Below are 20,291 nucleotides of genomic sequence, written 5' to 3'. Positions count from 1 at the left end.
GATGCCAGAGGGAAACTGACCCATGTCGCCTACTCCTCCTAGTGGAAAGTCTGGATCCAAATCTTTTGGTGGATGGTGCGGTCGGTGATCTCCGCCACCCACCTCCCCCACGCTTGTTGGCGCACCACGTGGTACTTCGTCGGAGGTGGTGGTGAGTGGCGACGGTGGCAGGTCGGGGAACCACGAATAGGACACACCACCGTGGGAGGAGCCGCCGCCTCTAGCGTTGATCCACACTCCGAGTTGGCGAAGGGGGTCTATGGAGAGAGGATCTGCCATCTGCGGTGCCACAGAGCGAGTCTACGGCGGCAACGTGGGGGCGCCGGCAAGGATTTGAAAAAAATTGGGGTGAACAGAAGAGGAGAAAAATTATGCTCGGCCGCTCGGTCTGAGTATAAATAAAGTACAGAGCTGCGGAGGAATAAAAAAATTCCTTTTAACTGTTTGATGGTTCGAGTAGATGGGTTCAGAGTAACCGATTTTAAGGCGTGAGGAGAGAATAGATCAAGAGAGAATCCACTTGGATTGGATTGGCGTCAATGTACTTAAAGTGGGATGTATCTATATGGCCCCGCCGGCTGGTGACAAGTGGTGTGTGCTGATGTTCACAGATGGTAGTGTTGCGAGAGAGTTCAGATCCTCTACGGTATGCTGCAATCTGAACCGATGTGGACGCGACTTACACTAGCAATCAGCGAGAAAGATGCTCCTTGAGAAGTAAAATTTGACAAAATGGAGTAAAACTCGTTTGCAATAAGGAATCCCGATATGTACATGCTCTTGAATTTTACCTTCCCGAGCACTAGGTAGCTCTTTAAAATTACAAATACTTCATTTCGAAATCTCAAAAAATAATAGGAAATGGTATGCTTGCATGCCTAGCATGCAATGTATTTTCATCCGTGGCATATACATAAAAAAAAGCAAATCTGCCGAACAAAATCGTGATTTTTTGCCTCTTCGAGACACAAATATGTGATTTTTGTATAGCCTAAAGTATAATATATTATGAAGAAACTTTGCAGATATATAAAACCCACAAAAAAGTAGAAGTTTCATAAGCTTCTAAAACTATTTTCTAAAATTTGAAAATCCAGTGCTTAGCGGAGCTTGGGTGACGAAACGTTGCATTCTCTCTAGCCAGGCTTGAGTGAAGTGATTGATTGCTACGACTCCCATTGCTCAACCTCCACCAAAAGATTGGGAAACAACAACTTGCACAATTTGAGGTTAATGTGGGTGAAAGGTATTTTTCTCTTTTATGAAAATGTGATTCTTCGGTACCATCACTGATAGTTTCGATCGGAGTGGGAAAAGATTTATTTACCCTACATTTTAAAATAATAAATGCACAAGTGATCAGTTTCGTAGTTGTTGCGGTCAGAAACCGACCGGCGGGCAGCGACGGGCAACACCGTAGAGCCGGGAATCTCCCAGGACTGCGGCTGGCCCTGGTCCCTCCGAGCGACGGCCCGCAAAGCCTTCGGCACGCACGTCCGATGCTGATGCAAGGGCGTGCCACCTGACCTATACCTGGTCAAGAAGGTGTTGGATGATGCCTCGCTTAGTTTCCTGCATGGCATACACGTAAACATTAAATACGAGCCTCGATCGGCTCTCGGGTTATCTCGTGAATCGGCTCAAGGAGCCGATCCACCCATGATGCGTACGAGGTGTACGATCAGATGGTGGTCCTGCTTGATCAAAACAAAGCTAAAACGACCTACTACGATTTAGGGTTTTCACCGCATAATCGGAACATCCTACTCGTGATTGAGCTCGGCGGCCACGCACGGTGATCGTAAACCGACCCTAGACAAGGCCTAAAAACCAACACGAAGTTGATCCTCGGAACATCCTGTCTAGGGCTAGCAAACTACACCCTACGCGCCATCTGGATCATTCAACCCGTTTGTAAGGCCTAACTATGCGGATATTAAACTAATCCTTGAAGAACAAGGAGCAATCATAACGGATCGGATCTACTAAATAATGATCAAGCGGGGTGCCGCCCTTACACCCAAGATAGGTGTAAGGGCGGCTAGATGTCTCAGGGTCGCACGACGATAGCATGTGATACGATGAACAATGCTAACCCTAAAACATCTATGATAACTACGTTGCTCGCCATCAAAAAGGCTTCAGCACGAGCAACGCATGAACGACGAATAAACGTGTGCTGCCTAGATCGCAAGATGCGATCTAGGCAGCATGGTGCTTACCCGGAAGAAAACCCTCGAGACAAGGGAGTTGGCGATGCGCCTAGATTGGTTTGTGGTGAACGTGATTGTTGTTTATTTCATAAACCCTAGATACATATTTATAGTCCGTAGACTTTCTAACGTGGGAATAATCCCAACCGGGCACGAGCCCAAACTCTAACTAACCGACACGTATCCTACTATGTTACAGATACACGGGCAAACTAGCCCAAACTTGGTATATAAGGCCGATTCATGTATTTCTTCCATGTATATTCTTCAAGCCCATCTTCAATCGCGGCCCACCTCTGATCCGGTCAAATTCTGGTGATAACACATGCCCCCCTGGTTTTGGAAATGACATTTCCAAAATCATTATGCTCTTCTTTCGTCGGGTCATGTCGTGGCAGAGTAAAACTGCCGCAGAATCTTTCATCATTTCGCCTCGCCTCCTTGGCTTCTCTGCACGAAATGATAGTTTCGGCATCACGTCCTCGAGAACCGTTATGGCATTAAATCTCCACTATCCCCTCTTTATTTATCTGTGCCGAACGGTTCGCCACTTCATCCCCTTGCTCTGTTCTGTCCATCAGCGTCCAAAAAACCCTCTTTCCCTGTAGCAATGTCTTCCTCTTCCTCCATCTCCTCAAGCCTCTCCCTCCAATCACTCGTCGGGTCAGAAGGTGACTTACCTCTGACCGATGGGGAGGACAACCTCGAGTTCCTCATCGAAGGGAAGCTGATGAGCGAGAGCGAAGACGACCTCCACTCCTGGGCGAACCCCACCTCCTCCGACAAGAAGGAGGAAGAAGAAGAAGTAGAGGAGAAAGAGGAGGAGGGTGATTCCTCCTCCTCCGTCGGGTATCCACCGGCGAAGCGCTCCCGCGCGTGGGCGGACAGCGAGAACGATGACGACGACGAGGAAGGAGAGGAAAAGGAGGAGGATGATTCCTCCTCTTCCGCTGGGTATCCGCCGGCGAAGCGCTTCCGCGCTTGGGCGGACAGCGAGGATGATGATGATGACGAGGAAGAAGAGGCTCCGGCCGAGGGCCAGGGCAGCAGCGACGAGGATTTCTCCGGAGGAAGCGCCGGCGGCAGCTCCGATGCCGACGACGAGGCTAGCGAGGATTAGCAATGTAGGATTAGTAGTCCCTGAGCAATCGGCTCTTCTTTTTGTTCTTTCTTTCTTGAGCAATCGGCTCTTCATTGTAAAAATCCTCTTTTATTAATGAAGAAGATATTTCTCAGCTGATTCTGTCCCCTTTTCCAACTTTGCCGATTTGAAGTGAATCAACACATTAGAAGCCGATAGCAGCGCATCGGCCCTTGCCATAAACGCGAGCAAGGCCAATTCTATCGTCTTTTCAAATGGTGATCCGCGACCGGTCCGAAAGAGCAAAACTCGGATCCCCAAATCGCCGCTTGAACGGATCCAACCTACGGCCATATGAACCTCGGATGTCAATCGTGCAGTTTTGCAACTCGCAGCGGACCCAAGGGTAACATCGCCCAATGCCCATGCCATGGTCTCCTTCCAGAGCAACTCGGTGATCTTCTTCTGCAACAACCCACCACTTCCGAAGAGGTTTACGATGCAGGGTCAGCCGATGACACTCCAATCGGCTTTCAAAAACAGAGTGCCTACCAAATCAGCTGCCCCCCGAGCCTCAGTCAAGGCGAGAACGGCGGTGAAGACATATAGTTCAGATAAATGAACCCGAACTTGAGCGAATCTGAGGAAACGTGCCACCATCGATCACCTTTTCTTCCGTTGAAAGCCGATATCAAAGGCGAAGCATCAATCGGCTTAACCGACAAAGGGTTGGAAGCCCTTGAAGAGAAGGTTCTGGCCCCAAATCGGCTCATTGTCGCTGAGGAAGCTCTCACTGTTCACTCCCTCCAGGAATCAGAAGGTGATCCGCGTCTTGAACACGCAGCGAGTAGATCCTGTGTAATTGTGCTAGAGTCGATGACTATGCATCGGCTTTGTTCCTTAGTTCTAAAGTCGATGTCCGTGCATCGGCTGTATATCATGAGAATTTTTTTTTACGGGCCGATTTTTCTATCGGCCCCCAATGTTTCACTGCACATGTATCGCACATGTTCATCTGATTAGGTGCCCCCGAGCCGATTCTGCCAGGTATCTGCTGATATCGGCTCTGTGGTTAGCCAAGGCACTATATGTGAACGTCGGCTCTGTTAGGACCAGTGTTGACTTCTTCCAGCTCATCAGCCGACGTAAACCCATTGCCCATTAGATCAACGTTGAACCCGGGCAGAACGCATGGTGAGGATAATTTTGGCCGATTGCTGGAATCGGCCTCCATGTTGAATTGCTCAATGAAGGTTTTGTAATGTTCCTCCATAGATCCTTGGGGCCGATCACATGGATCGGCATCGCCACGTTTGACCATAGACGTTGCTCTTGTTACACGGTCAGGCCGGTGGATAAAACCAACCGATACGTTTCCGATGTATCGATAATTTCTTATGTTCTATGCCATATTATTGATGATACCTACATGTTTTATGCACACTTTATGTCATATTCGTGCATTTTCCGGAACTAACCTATTAACAAGATGCCGAAGTGCCGGTTCCTGTTTTCTGCTGTTTTTGGTTTCGGAAATCCTAGTAACGAAATATTCTCGGAATTGGACGAAACAAAGACCCGGGGGCCTATTTCGCCACGAACCTTCCGGAAGACCGAAGAGCATACGAAGTGGGGCCACGAGGTGGCCAAACCACATGGCGGCGCGGCCAGGGGGGCCGCGCCGCCCTGTGGTGTGGGCCCCTCGTCAGCCCCCGACTGCCGCCCTTCCGCCTACTTAAAGCCTCCGTCGCGAAACCCCCGATGCGAAAAACCACGATACGGAAAACCTTCCGGAGCCGCCGCCATCGCGAAGCCAAGATCCGGGGGACAGGAGTCTCCGTTCCGGCACCCTGCCGGAGCGGGGAAGTGCCCCCGAAGGCTTCTCCATCGACACCGCTGCCATCTCCACCGCCATCTTCATCACCGCTGCTGCTCCCATGAGGAGGGAGTAGTTCTCCATCGAGGCTCGGGGCTGTACCGGTAGCTATGTGGTTCATCTCTCTCCTATGTGCTTCAATACAATAATCTCATGAGCTGCCTTACATGATTGAGATTCATATGATGATGCTTGTAATCTAGATGTCACTATGCTAGTCAAGTGAGTTTTACTTATGTGATCTCCGGAGACTCCTTGTCCCACGTGTGTAAAGGTGACGGTGTGTGCACCGTGTGGGTCCGCGATACGTCTCCAACGTATCTATAATTTCCGATGTTCCATGCTTGTTTTATGACAATACCAACATGTTTTGTTCACACTTTATATCGTTTTTATGCATTTTCTGGAACTAACCTATTGACGAGATGCCGAAAGGCCAGTTGCTGTTTTCTGCTGTTTTTGGTTTCAGAAATCCTAGTAAAGAAATATTTTTGGAATCGGACGAAATCAAGACCGAAGGGCTTATAATTCCTGGAAGCTTCCGGAGCACCGGAGGAGAGTCAGAGAGGTGCCAGGGGGGGCCCACACCACCTGGCCGCGCGGCCCAAGGGGGGGGCGCCCCCCTATGGTGGCACCACCCCGTGGCCCCTCCGACTCCGATTCTCGGCCTATAAGATCGTCTCTGACCTAAAAACATCGACAGAAAGGACGGAAACAGAGAAAACCATCCAGAGCCGCCGCCATCGCGAAAGTCCAATTCGGGGGACAGAACTCTCTGTTCCGGCACCCTGCCGGACGGGGAATTGCCCCCGGAGCCATCTCCACCGCCGTCTCCACCGCCATCTTCACCGCCATCGCTGCCTCCATGATGAGGGGGGAGTAATCTACCCCCGGGGCTGAGGGCTCCGCTGTAGCTATGTGGTTCATCTCTCCCTTTATGTGATCTAGTTGAATATCATCTATGTGCTACTCTAGTGATGTTATTAAAGTAGTTTTATTCCTCCTACACGGTGTAATGGTGACAGTGTGTGCATCCGTGTTAGTACTTGGTTTATGCTATGATTGTAATCTCTTGTGGATTATGAAGTTAACTATTGCTATGATAGTATTGATATGATCTATGCCTCCTTCATGGTATGATGGTGACAGTGTGCATGCTATGTTAGTTCTTGGTGTAATTGTGTTGATCTATCTTACACTCTAAGGTTATTTAAATATGAACATTGAATATTGTGGAGCTTGTTAACTCCGGCATTGAGGGTTCGTGTAATCCTACACAATTAGTGGTGTTCATCATCCAACAAGAGGGTGTAGAGTAGTCCTATTATGTGATCATTGTTGAGAGTGTCCACTAGTGAAAGGAGGATCCCTAGGCCTTGCTTCCAAGCATCGAATCTCCGTTTGTTTACTGTTTTGTTACATGTTTACTCGCTGCCATATTTCATTCAGATTACTATTACCACTCATATCCATCCATATTACTTGTATTTCACTATCTCTTCGCCGAACTAGTGCACCTATACATCTGACAAGTGTATTAGGTGTGTTGGGGACACAAGAGACTTCTTGCTTTGTGGTTGCAGGGTTGCTTGAGAGGGATATCTTTGACCTCTTCCTCCCCGAGTTCGATAAACCTTGGGTGATCCACTTAAGGGAAACTTGCTGCTGTTCTACAAACCTCTGCTCTTGGAGGCCCAACACTGTCTACAAGAATAGAAGCTCCCGTAGACATCAAGCACTTTTCTGGCGCCGTTGCCGGGGAGGTAAGGTAAAAGGTATTCACATCCTTCGACTACTAAGCTATTTCCTAGCACTGTTGCCGGTGTGTGAGTGCTCGAAGCTATTTCCTTTAGATCCTGCAATTGCATCTTTTTGTTTCTTGTTTTACACTAGTTAGGCATAATGGAAAACAACAAAAAATTTGGTGAGCTTTTTAATCTTTTTCCTGATCTAGAATTGTTTGATGCGAAAATTAAAAAACCTATGGAACCTTATTTGCATGATAGTAGCAATGTTATTAGTACGAATGCAATTACTGCTAATGCTATGGAGAAGTCTAAGCTTGGGGAAGCTAGTTTTTGTGATCTTTTCAGCTTCCCATCTTCAGGTGAGAAAATTTGCTCTGATAACACTTTATCTCCCATATGCGATAACTCTAATGATGCTTGTGATATTTTAAATGCACCTACTAAAAGTATCCCATATAAAATACCTATGAAAATTATTGAACGTGTTATGGATAACCGCTATGAAGGGGATGGAACTGTGCATCCTGGAGATCATTTACTGTTTTTGCATGAATTATGCGGGTTATTCAAGTGTGCAGGTATCTCTATGGATGAAGTGAAGAAGAAATTATTCTCTATGTCGTTGTCTGGTAAAGCGGCGCATTGGCATAAACTGCTAAAAGATGAGCATTCTCTTGATTGGAAGGATATTGTGCCTCTATTTTATTCCAAATTCTATCCTCCAAGTGAAATTCACAAAGACCGAAACCGAATATATAATTTCTGGCCTCATGATGGAGAGAGTATTGCCCAAGCATGGGAGAGATTGAAGTCTTTAATGCTCAAATGCCCCAATCATGAGCTTCCGGGTAATATCATCATTGATAATTTCTATGCAAGACTTTCTTTTCAAGATAAGACCTTGTCTGGATGCTACTTGTTCTGGATCATTCACGCGCAACAAAGAAGAGTTTAAAAGGGACCTTCTTGATCGGATTAAGGAGAACGCTGAAGATTGGGAGAACGACAAAGGTAAAGAGTCGAGTATAAATTATGATTATGAATGCATTGAAACTTTTATGGATACCGATAAATTTCGAAATATGAGTGCTACTTATGGTCTTGACTCTCAAGTTGCTGCAAATCTTTATAAAGCCTTTGCTTCTCATTTTGAATTGCCTAAAAAGAATTTTGATAAGTATCATGAACCTTTTAAAGAGGCTTGTATGAAGAATGAAATTGTTGTTAATTATTGTAATGAGCATGCTCAAACTCCTAAGAATGTTATTTCCTATAAGCATGTTAATTTTTGTGGAATACATAGACCTTGTGGAATTAATCAAATCAAAGATGAATATTGTATCCATCATGCTAATGAAAAAACTAGAAAGTGGTTTAGGGCTCTAGATGATCTTGGTAAAAAAGTTTGTGCCCTCTATCCTTTTATTTGTGAAGTTTGCCATGAAGTGGGTCATTTTAATTTTCAATGCTCCTCCAATAATAATTTGAACCCAATGAGTGCTGCAAATTTGTATTGTGATGATGAAATTACTCCTAATCAGCATGATGAACTTACTTTATTTTTGGGGTGTGAAGAACTCGTCGAGAAAAATCTCTTTGTTACATATGAGTGATCTTGATGTTGATGATGTCCTGCATGGGTGTTTTTCTTATTGCATTGATAATAGCCATACAAATACTTACATACAAAATATTTTAGAAGATGACACCTTGCCAAAATATGATAGGACCGCTGTGTGTTTTCAACTAATTAATGAAAAGGAGGGATCCTCCCAAGTTTCTTCTATTGTTTCTGAAAGTAAATCAGGTTATGCGGACAAGCCACCCTTCAAGCCTCTTCCTCCTAAAAAAGGGAACGAGGAGAAGGAGGAGAAGAAGAAGAAGAAGGGAACGAAGAAGAAGAAGAAGAAGGAGAATAAAAAGAAAGAGGTAACAGCGTATCCCCGCGTGAATGAGATAACGCTAGGTAACCGTAAGTATGTTGCTCCTAATGATTATTGTGACAATGAATCTGAATACGATGATCTTCCTATGCCCTTTACATACATTAGCGATCATGATTTGAATGAGCACACTACTTTTGATATTACAAATCTCCGGGAAACTAATTCTGAAAATGATGATAATAATTGCCATAGTGTCAGTACTATCCATGCTTCCTCCCATAATGATATAGAAAGCTCTAAGCTTGGGGGAGAGGTGTTTGAAAATCCTTTAGCTACTGGTCATTATGTTCTTGATACATCTCCTTCTAATAACAATGATAGTGTGGACACAGATAAACCGATCGTGAAAGATAACTATTCTATTTCCTATGATGACACCTGTGCCCTCGATCTCCGATGATTATTATAAAGAATGCTATGATATAGGTTCTAACTATCCTTATGAAACTTGTCATAGTCATGATTGGATTACTAAAAACAATTCCCTTAATATGCAATTTGTTTACCATGTTCAAATTCTTGATAATAATCTTACTCCAATTACTATTAATGAGAATAACTCTTCTTATGCCAAATTTAATGATACTTCTATGCATATGAACCATGATAAGAATGTTTTAAGTGATGGGTATATTGTGGATTTCATCAATGATGCTACTGAAAGTTATTATGAGAGAGGGAAATATGGTTATATGCATTTCAATAATATTAAGTTTCCCCTCTTTATGTTGAGAATCTTGAAGTTACTCGTGTTTTATCCTCTTATGCTTGTCACTTTGTTCTTCATGAATTCATTTGTATACAAGACTCCTCTTCATAGGAAGCATGTTAGACTTAAATGTGTTTTGGATTTGCTTCTTGATGCTCTCTTTTTGCTCCAGATACTATTTCCTGCGAGCGCAACATTAAAACTGCTGAGCCCATCTTAATGGCTATAAAGAAAGAACTTCTTGGGAGATAACCCATGTGTTATTTTGCTACAGTACTTTGTTTTATATTTGTGTCTTGGAAGTTGTTTACTACTGTAGCAACCTCTCCTTATCTTATTTTATTGCATTGTTGTGCCAAGTTAAGTCGTTGATAGAAAGGTTGATACTAGATTTGGATTACTCGCGCAGAAACAGATTTCTTTGCTGTCACGAATCTGGGTCTAATTCTCTGTAGGTAACTCAGAAAATTAAGCCAATTTACGTGAGTGATCCTCAGATATGTACGCAACTTTCATTCAATTTGGGCATTTTCATTTGAGCAAGTCTGGTGCCCTAATAAAATCCATCTTTACGGACTGTTCTGTTTTGACAGATTCTGCCTTTTATTTCGCATTGCCTCTTTTGCTATGTTGGATGAATTTCTTTGATCCATTAATGTCCAGTAGCTTTATGCAATGTCCAGAAGTGTTAAGAATGTTTGTGTCACCTCTGAACATGTTAATTTTTATTGTGCACTAACCCTCTAATGAGTTTGTTTTGAGTTTGGTGTGGAGGAAGTTTTCAAGGGTCAAGAAAGGAGGATGATATACTATGATCAAGAAGAGTGAAAGCTCTAAGCTTGGGGATGCCCCGGTGGTTCACCCCCGCATATTTCAAGAAGACTCAAGCGTCTAAGCTTGGGAATGCCCAAGGCATCCCCTTCTTCATCGACAAATTATCAGGTTTCTTCTCTTGAAACTATATTTTTATTCGGTCACATCTTATGTACTTTACTTGGAGCGTCTGTATGTTTCTTGTTTTTGTTTTTGCTTGAATAAATGCTTGTTTGGGAGAGAGACACGCTCCGCTGGTTCGTATGAACACATGTGTTCTTAGTTTTTAATTTTCATGGCGAAGGATGAAACTGCTTCGTTAATTGTTATATGGTTGGAAACGGAAAATGCTACATGTAGTAACTGGTATGATGTCTTGAATAACTTGATACTTGGCAATTGTTGTGCTCTTGTTTAAGCTCTTGCATCATATACTTTTGTTATCACCAGATTTTGGCCAAATCAGGAGGTGGGCCGCGATCAGGGTGGGCTTGGAAGATTACATGTGGAAGATCTCTGAAGCGGCCTTGCATGGGGAATTTGGGCTAGATTGCCCGCGTATCTTTAATTATAGTAGATTGTATCTAGATTAAAAGTTAGAGTTTGTCTCGTGCACGGTTTGGTGCACGCCCACATTAGAAAGTCCACTCGGACTATAAATATGTACCTAGGGTTTATGGAATAAACAACAACCAACGTTCAACCACAAACAAATCTCGGCGCATCGCCAACTCCTTCGTCTCGAGGGTTTCTACCGGTAAGCACCATGCTGCCTAGATCGCATCTTGCGATCTAGGCAAAGACAAGCCTCGCCACGTTGTTCATGCGTTGCTCGTATCGAAGCCTTTTTGATGGCGAGCAACGTAGTTATCTTAGACATGTTAGGGTTAGCATTGTTCTTCATATTACATGCTTTCGTAGTGCAACCCTTGCATGTCTAGCCGCCCTTACACCTATCTTAGGTGTAGGGGCGGCACCCCGCTTGATCATAGTTTAGTAGATCTGATCCGTTACGGTTGCTCCTTGTTCATCAAGGATTAGTTTAACATCCGCAATAGTTAGGCCTTACAAAGGGTCGGAGGATCCAGCGGCGTGTATGGTGGCGTTTGCTAGTCCTAGAACGGATGTTCCGGGGATCAACCTCGTGTTGGTTTTTAGGCCCTGTCTAGGATCGGCTTATGGTCACCGTGCGCGAGCGCGAGGCCCAATCCTGAGTAGGATGATCCGATTATGCGGTGAAAACCCTAAATCGTCGTAGATCTCATTAGCTTTACCTTGATCAAGCAGGACCACCATATATTCGGACACCTCGTCCGAATCATGGGTGGATCGGCTCTTTGAGCCGATTCACGGATAACCTCGAGAGCCGATCGAGGCTCGTATTTAATGTTTACGTGTGTGCCCTGCGAGGAAACTAAGCGAGGCATCATCCACACCTTCCCCGACCGGTATAGGTCGGTGGCACGCCCTTGCGCTTGGCATCGGCGCGTGCGACCAGGAGGCTTTGCGGGCCGTCGCTCTGAGGGACTGGGGCCAACCGCAGCCCTAGTTGTTCCCGGCTCTACGGTGTTGCCCGTCTCTGCCCGCCAGGGGGTTTCTGACGTCAACACATTCTGGCACGCCCGGTGGGACCCCCTTCAACATCCACGACATCGCCATCTACATCCGAGATGGCGGAAGACACTCCGGTCACGTACGAGGATCTGCCTGATGAACTCAAGAAGAAGCATGACGAAATCAAGGCGGTCCTCGAAGCCGAACTCATCGGCTCTTTCCACCGAACCCGCGCCCATGGCGTCAGGTGGAAGGGTTTCACACCTGAAGGCGCACTCGATGGAGTGGACCTGTCCGCCTCGTCAGAAAAACGCACCAGGTCGCTGAAGTACGAGGATCTGCCCGAGGAGCTCAAAAGGAAACATGACGAGATCAAGGCAACCCTCGAAGCCGAACTCATCGGCTCCTCTGAGAAGACCCGGCCGCACGATGTCAAGCTCGGCAGAGACTCAAGTCCGTCGCCTGACGTCAACATGGTGGATCTCAGCCACTCCATAGGCCAGCCAAAGTTCTCCTTTGGTGTCAACATGGCAGGGCTTGCAAGCCGCCATGGCAAAGATGAAGCAGAAAGCAGCCACACTCGTGGCAAGGATGAAGAGGAGGCCGATCCACGCGACCGGCCCCAAGATGATGACAAAGCGGTACCTGGCAGGGGAGGGAATAAGAAGCGTGCGGTATCAACGTCCACTCTCCGAGCACCTCCTCAACAAATATGAGCAGCGAAGACGACCGACGTCGGCACTACGACGTAGATGATGAAAGTAATTGTCGGTCTGATGCAGAGGTCAGGAGGTACCGTCAACATGATAGAAGCAACGACGGGTACAATCGTCGCGCTGAAGGAAGGTCAAGGGGGCAGGATGACATGGATAGGCACTAGGACTGTCCGTTCTTCAAACATTGCTGGGACTCAGGAATGAGCCGATTGCCAACAATCGAGAACTGCCCGTAATGCAAGCAAAGGAAGAAGGATGCCGCTAACGTGTCCGTGTTCAAGCTGTCTAGGGCCTCTCCCGCCTCGGAACAAACACGCCGAGTCCGCTCGGTGGAAGATCTCGAGGAACTAGAGGACGATGATGAAGAAGATAAATATCATCGGCCCGTGTGGTGCCCTGATGGGCTCAGCCGTTCCCAAAAGCGAAGGGTTCAGCGTCTGCGTGGGTTGGAAGAAGCTGAAAGATTGTACCTGCACACGCTAAGGAAGGCACGGCCTGATCTGGCCGCCAAAATCCGGCGAACCCTGGACGAAGAAGGCCGGCCACAAAGAAAGGAGTGGCGCCCCAAGCAGAGGAAAGCCGATGATGATACATCGGCTGGCACAAACATGGTATTCATTCTTCCAACGGAGTTTAGCGCTCCAAGATTGTATGAAGCACTCCGTGGCACAACTAGACTGCGGCCCACGGCCGGTCATCTTTGAGAAGCCAAAAGAAAGAAGTTACAGCATCCGAAGGCCCCGTACTTGCGAGGCTACATCAATGGGCAGCCTCGTCAACAAGATGTTGGTGGACACCGGAGCGGCAGTCAACATTATGCCATACTCCATGCTACGTCGGTTGGGACGCTCCAGCTCGGATCTGATCAAGACCAATGTGACACTGAGTGATTTCAACGGCCAAGCGTCTGACGCACAAGGTGTTCTGAATGTGGATCTGACCGTAGGAAGGAAAACTGTCCCTACGACGTTCTTTATCGTCGACAACAAGAGCACCTACGCTGTCCTACTAGGGAGAGATTGGATCCACGCCAACTGTTGCATTCCATCCACGATACACCAATGCCCGATACGATGGGATGGAGATGAAGTAGAAGTCGTCCATGCGGATGATTCGGCCGAGGTCTCAACGGCCGGCATGGACATTTGGGAAACGTCAGGCCAAGAGCCACTCTCGTGCATCAATTTGGACGACCGTGAGCGCATCGACGTGACAAGGAACGGGGTTAGGCTGGTTTTATCCACCGGCCCGACCGTGTAACAAAAGCAAATGTCGATGGATAAACATGGCGAGGCTGATCCTTGTGATCGGCCCCAAAAATTTATGAAGGGACATTACAAAACCTTCATCGAACAAGCAACATGGAGGCCGATTCCAGCAATCGGCCAAAATTATCCTCACCATCCATTCTGCCTGGGTTCGACATGTTATCCAACAGAGCCGATACCATCAAATTCTCTTGACAGAATCGGCTCGGGGGGGCACCCAGGTGGATAAAACACGAGGATATGCAGTGGAAGCGTCTCATCCTTTGACGATGGGTATTGGAGTATGGGGGCCGATACACAAAAATTTTTCAAGCATAGCCGATGTGCAGACATCGACTTAAGGATCAATGGAGCAGGGAGTGGGTCTTCCCTTCAAGGACCCCTAATTCCCATTGGCAAGTCTTCAAGTTCAACGGCAAGGGCAGCTTAAAGCGTGCAAGTCAGGGTGGGGGTGAGCCTAACGAAGGGAACATATCTCTTCTAAGACCAGGAGAACCGCCGATGACGAAGCCATCAACTGTCACTTCCAGGGGAGAGTCTGGAGGGCGTCAGAAATGCGAGGACGTTCTCACCGGAAGTTGTTGCAGCCTGCCAAAGATGATGAGCCGATCTGATCAGCAAGGCGCAAGGATTGAACTGAAAAAGCTCGGGGGAGGGCGGCTCGCCCTGAAATTTCCTTACTCTAAAGAACCGATTTTGTTGAATCGGCTGATGCTGCATTACGAGTTGGAAACCGAGAATGACCGGCGTGGTCGGCTCACTGCTATTCTCGCCCCGACTGAGGCTCGGGGGGCAGCTCACCTTGAAGGTTCTCTGCTCTGGGGAGCCGATTTTGTTGGAATCGGCTAACTCTACATCACGACTTACCTGAAGAATGGTGCTAATGTTGCAAAATTATCAGTTTCAGTATGCAAGACGATTCAGCAACAAGCCCAGAACTATGCTGAGGGCACCTACTCAACACCAGATTACTAGCCTGCTGGATCGGTCGTATAGACTGTCAACGGATGAAAGGTGATCAATTGGTTGGCCCCGCACGATAGCACTCTCGGACATGGTCGAGCCCAGGCCTGTTTGCCTGAATTACGGGTCCTCATCATTGTTTCCACCCCGGCTGAGGCTCGGGGGGAAACTTGCCACGAGAGGTCATTTGCTATAAGAAAGTCGATTTTGCTAAGATCGGTTGGCTCTGCATCTCAGTTTGATTTTGAGCAATGGTTGCTGAAAGAGAATAGAGCAGGATTATAAAACGTCACTGCAGAAGTGATGCTTGTCCTGCAGAAGTGGCAGCTTCGGCGTTTGAATTGATCCGGCAACAGTCCTAGGGCTCTTCTGAAGGCAAAGAGGATCTGGAAGGGAAGGATGTGGCAGAAGAATGTCTGAAAGGCCTAGGGTTTGCGCGATTATGGCTTGGCCTTGTTTGACCAGGAGTTTGGGTCCGGATGGATCTATCTCGAAATTTATCGTGAGAGACCGATGCGATGCCATCGGCTTATTGAGCATTGACCAGATTGGCAATCGGCGGAATCAGTACGAAGGACAATTGGCTAAATTATCATAAAGGGAATCGGCAAAATCAAATTGGGGAATTTCTTCATTGATAAACCAGTATTTCTTACATAGAAGAGCTGATTGCTCTCAAAAGGAAGTACTAGGGGACACATTGCCCCGTCTACTACCGCCGGCCCTATGCTAAGATCCTATCTAGGGGCCGCCGCTGCCCTCGTCGTCGTCGTCGCCGTCATCGCCACCGTCGGCGCTACTCCCTACCGGCTCGTCATCACCGCTCCCGGCGGCCGCCGACAGGACCCTCGTTGTCTTCGTCCTCTTCGTCGCCGTCGCCGTCGCTGTCGACGTCGCCGAGGTTCCCGGGCCAGAGGTGGCGGCGCTTGGCCGGCGGCTCGTCGGAGGAGCTGTCTTCGTCCTCCTCCTCCTCCTCCTCCTCCTTCGCCTCCTCGGAGGAGGTGAAGTCATCCCAGGAGAAGCGATCGTCATCGCTCTCCTCCTCCGATTCCCCGTCGGCGAGGAAGCGGAGGTCGCTCTCCCCACTGGTCAAGGATTTGTCTTCCTCGGACCAGATGGAGGAGGCGTGGTCTTCTAGGTCCCATTCTTCTGGTGCGCGAATGTCCGGCGGCGTCTCACGGGAGGAGGAGGACCCGAGGGAGAGTTCCGATGAGGTGGAGGAAGAAGAAGACATGATGCGCAGAAGGGCTTTTGGGAGTGCTAATGTGAAGAGGACGAAGAGGAGAACTGTTCGATGCGGTTAAATAAAGGGGATGGAGATTTAATTTTTGAACAGCTTTCGAGGACATGGTGCCAAACTCGTCAAATCGTGCGTAGAAGTTGGGAAGGCAAGTCGTCATGATGAAACATACTGCGACGGTTCTGCTCTCGCCACGACATGACCCTTCGAAGGAAACAGAGTGGTTTTGAAATTATCATTACCAAAACCAGGGGGGCATGTGTTATCACCAGATTTTGGCCAAATCAGGAGGTGGGCCGCGATCAGGGTGGGCTTGGAAGATTACATGTGGAAGATCTCTGAAGCGGCCTTACATGGGGAATTTGGGCTAGATTTCCCGCGTATCTTTAATTATAGTAGATTGTATCTAGATTAAAAGTTAGAGTTTGTCTCGTGCACGGTTTGGTGCACGCCCACATTAGAAAGTCCACTGGACTATAAATATGTACCTAGGGTTTATGGAATAAACAACAACCAACGTTCAACCACAAACAAATCTCGGCGCATCGCCAACTCCTTCGTCTCGAGGGTTTCTACCGGTAAGCACCATGCTGCCTAGATCGCATCTTGCGATATAGGCAGCACAAGCCTGCCCCGTTGTTCATGCGTTGCTCGTACTGAAGCCTTTTTGATGGCGAGCAACGTAGTTATCTTAGACATGTTAGGGTTAGCATTGTTCTTCATATTACATGCTTTCGTAGTGCAACCCTTGCATGTCTAGCCGCCCTTACACCTATCTTAGGTGTAGGGGCGGCACCCCGCTTGATCATAGTTTAGTAGATCTGATCCGTTACGGTTGCTCCTTGTTCATCAAGGATTAGTTTAACATCCGCAATAGTTAGGCCTTACAAAGGGCCGGAGGATCCAGCGGCGTGTATGGTGGCGTTTGCTAGTCCTAGAACGGATGTTCCGGGGATCAACCTCGTGTTGGTTTTTAGGCCTCCGTCTAGGATCGGCTTATGGTCACCGTGCGCGAGCGCGAGGCCCAATCCTGAGTAGGATGATCCGATTATGCGGTGAAAACCCTAAATCGTCGTAGATCTCATTAGCTTTACCTTGATCAAGCAGGACCACCATATATTCGGACACCTCGTCCGAATCATGGGTGGATCGGCTCTTTGAGCCGATTCACGAGGATAACCTCGAGAGCCGATCGAGGCTCGTATTTAATGTTTACGTGTGTGCCCGCGCAGAAACTAAGCGAGGCATCATCCACACCTTCCCGACCAGGTATAGGTCGGTGGCACGCCCTTGCAGCTTGGCATCGGCGCGTGCGACCAGGAGGCTTTGCGGGCCGTCGCTCTGAGGGACTGGGGCCAGCCGCAGCCCTAGTTGTTCCCGGCTCTACGGTGTTGCCCGTCTCTGCCCGCCAGGGGGTTTCTGACGTCAACAACTTTGCACCTATTAGTGAAGAAATACATAGAGCTTGTTAAAATTTGGTTTGCATGAGTGGTTTCTCTAGAGTCTAGATATTTTCTAGTGAGGTGTTTGAACAACAGGGAAGACGATGTATAGTCTTATAATCCTTGTAATATGTCTTTTATGTAAGTTTTGATGTACTAGTTTACGCTTGTGTTTGTTTCAAATAACCTTGCTAGCCTAAACCTTGTATCGAGAGGGAATACTTCTCATGCATCCAAAATCCTTGAGCCAACCACTATGCCATTTGTGTCCACCATACCTACCTACTACATGGTATTTATCCGCCATTCCAAAGTAAATTGCTTGAGTGCTACCTTTAAAATTCCACCATTCACCTTTGCAATATATAGCTCATGGGACAAATAGCCTAAAAACTATTGTGGTATTGAATATGTACTTATGCACTTTATCTCTTATTAAGTTGCTTGTTGTGCGATAACCATGTTTTCTGGGGACGCCATCAACTATTTCTTTGATTGAATATCATGTGAGTTGCTATGCATGTCCGTCTTGTCTGAAGTAAGAGAGATCTACCACCTTAATGGTTGGAGCATACATATTGTTTGAGAAGAACATTGGGCCGCTAACTAAAGCCATGATCCATGGTGGAAGTTTCAGTTTTGGACATATATCCTCAATCTCATATGAGAATAATAATTGTTGCCACATGCTTATGCATTAAAGAGGAGTCCATTATCCGTTGTCCATGTTGTCCCGGTATGGATGTCTAAGTTGAGAATAATCAAAAGCGAGAAATCTAAAATGCGAGCTTTCTCCTTAGACCTTTGTACAGGCGGCATGGAGGTACCCCATTGTGACACTTGGTTAAAACATGTGTATTGCGATGATCCGGCAGTCCAAGCTAATTAGGACAAGGTGCGGGCACTATTAGTATACTATGCATGAGACTTGCAACTTGTAAGATATAATTTACATAACTCATATGCTTTATTACTACCGTTGACAAAATTGTTTCATATTTTCAAAATAAAAGCTCTAGCACAAATATAGCAATCGATGCTTTCCTCTTTGAAGGACCATTCTTTTTAATTTTATGTTGAGTCAGTTCACCTATCTCTCTCCACCTCAAGAAGCAAACACTTGTGATTAACTGTGCATTGATTCTTACATACTTGCATATTATACTTGTTATATTGCTTTGCATCAACTATCCATGAGATATACATGTTACAAGTTGAAAGCAACTGCTGAAACTTTATCTTCCATTGTGTTGCTTCAATGTCTTTACTTTGAATTTATTGCTTTATGAGTAACTCTTATGCAAGACTTATTGATGCTTGCCTTGAAAGTACTATTCATGAAAAGTCTTTGCTATATGATTCAATTGTTTACTCATTGAATTAACATTGTTTTGAATCGCTACATTCATCTCATATGCTTTACAATAGTATGATTAAGATTATGTTGGTAGCATGTCACCTCGTAAATTATCTTTTATCGTTTACCTACTCGAGGACGAGTAGGAACTAAGCTTGGGGATGCTGATACGTCTCCAACGTATCTATAATTTCCGATGTTCCATGCTTGTTTTATGACAATACCAACATGTTTTGTTCACACTTTATATCGTTTTTATGCGTTTTCCGGAACTAACCTATTGACGAGATGCCGAAAGGCCGCTTGCTGTTTTCTGCTGTTTTTGGTTTCGTAAATCCTAGTAAAGAAATATTTTCGGAATCGGACGAAATCAAGACCGAAGGGCTTATAATTCCTGGAAGCTTCCGGAGCACCGGAGGAGAGTCAGAGAGGTGCCAGGGGGGGCCCACACCACCTGGCCGCGCGGCCCAAGGGGGGGGCGCGCCCCCCTATGGTGGCACCACCCCGTGGCCCCTCCGACTCCGATTCTCGGCCTATAAGATCGTCTCTGACCTAAAAACATCGACAAAAAGGACGGAAACAGAGAAAACCATCCAGAGCCGCCGCCATCGCGAAAGTCCAATTCGGGGGACAGAACTCTCTGTTCCGGCACCCTTCCGGACGGGGAATTGCCCCCGGAGCCATCTCTACCGCCGTCTCCACCGCCATCTTCACCGCCATCGCTGCCTCCATGATGAGGAGGGAGTAATCTACCCCCGGGGCTGAGGGCTCCGCTGTAGCTATGTGGTTCATCTCTCCCTTTATGTGATCTAGTTGAATATCATCTATGTGCTACTCTAGTGATGTTATTAAAGTAGTTTTATTCCTCCTACACGGTGTAATGGTGACAAGTGTGTGCATCCGTGTTAGTACTTGGTTTATGCTATGATTGTAATCTCTTGTGGATTATGAAGTTAACTATTGCTATGATAGTATTGATATGATCTATGCCTCCTTCATGGTATGATGGTGACAAAGTGTGCATGCTATGTTAGTTCTTGGTGTAATTGTGTTGATCTATCTTACACTCTAAGGTTATTTAAATATGAACATTGAATATTGTGGAGCTTGTTAACTCCGGCATTGAGGGTTCGTGTAATCCTACACAATTAGTGGTGTTCATCATCCAACAAGAGGGTGTAGAGTAGTCCTATTATGTGATCATTGTTGAGAGTGTCCACTAGTGAAAGCTGGATCCCTAGGCCTTGCTTCCAAGCATCGAATCTCCGTTTGTTTACTCGTTTTGTTACATGTTTACTCGCTGCCATATTTCATTCAGATTACTATTACCACTCATATCCATCCATATTACTTGTATTTCACTAT

The sequence above is a fragment of the Lolium rigidum genome, chromosome 5, assembly GCF_022539505.1.
Source record: "Lolium rigidum isolate FL_2022 chromosome 5, APGP_CSIRO_Lrig_0.1, whole genome shotgun sequence".
In the NCBI taxonomy this organism is placed as follows: domain Eukaryota; kingdom Viridiplantae; phylum Streptophyta; class Magnoliopsida; order Poales; family Poaceae; genus Lolium; species Lolium rigidum.
Note: the sequence above shows the minus strand (reverse complement) of the source record.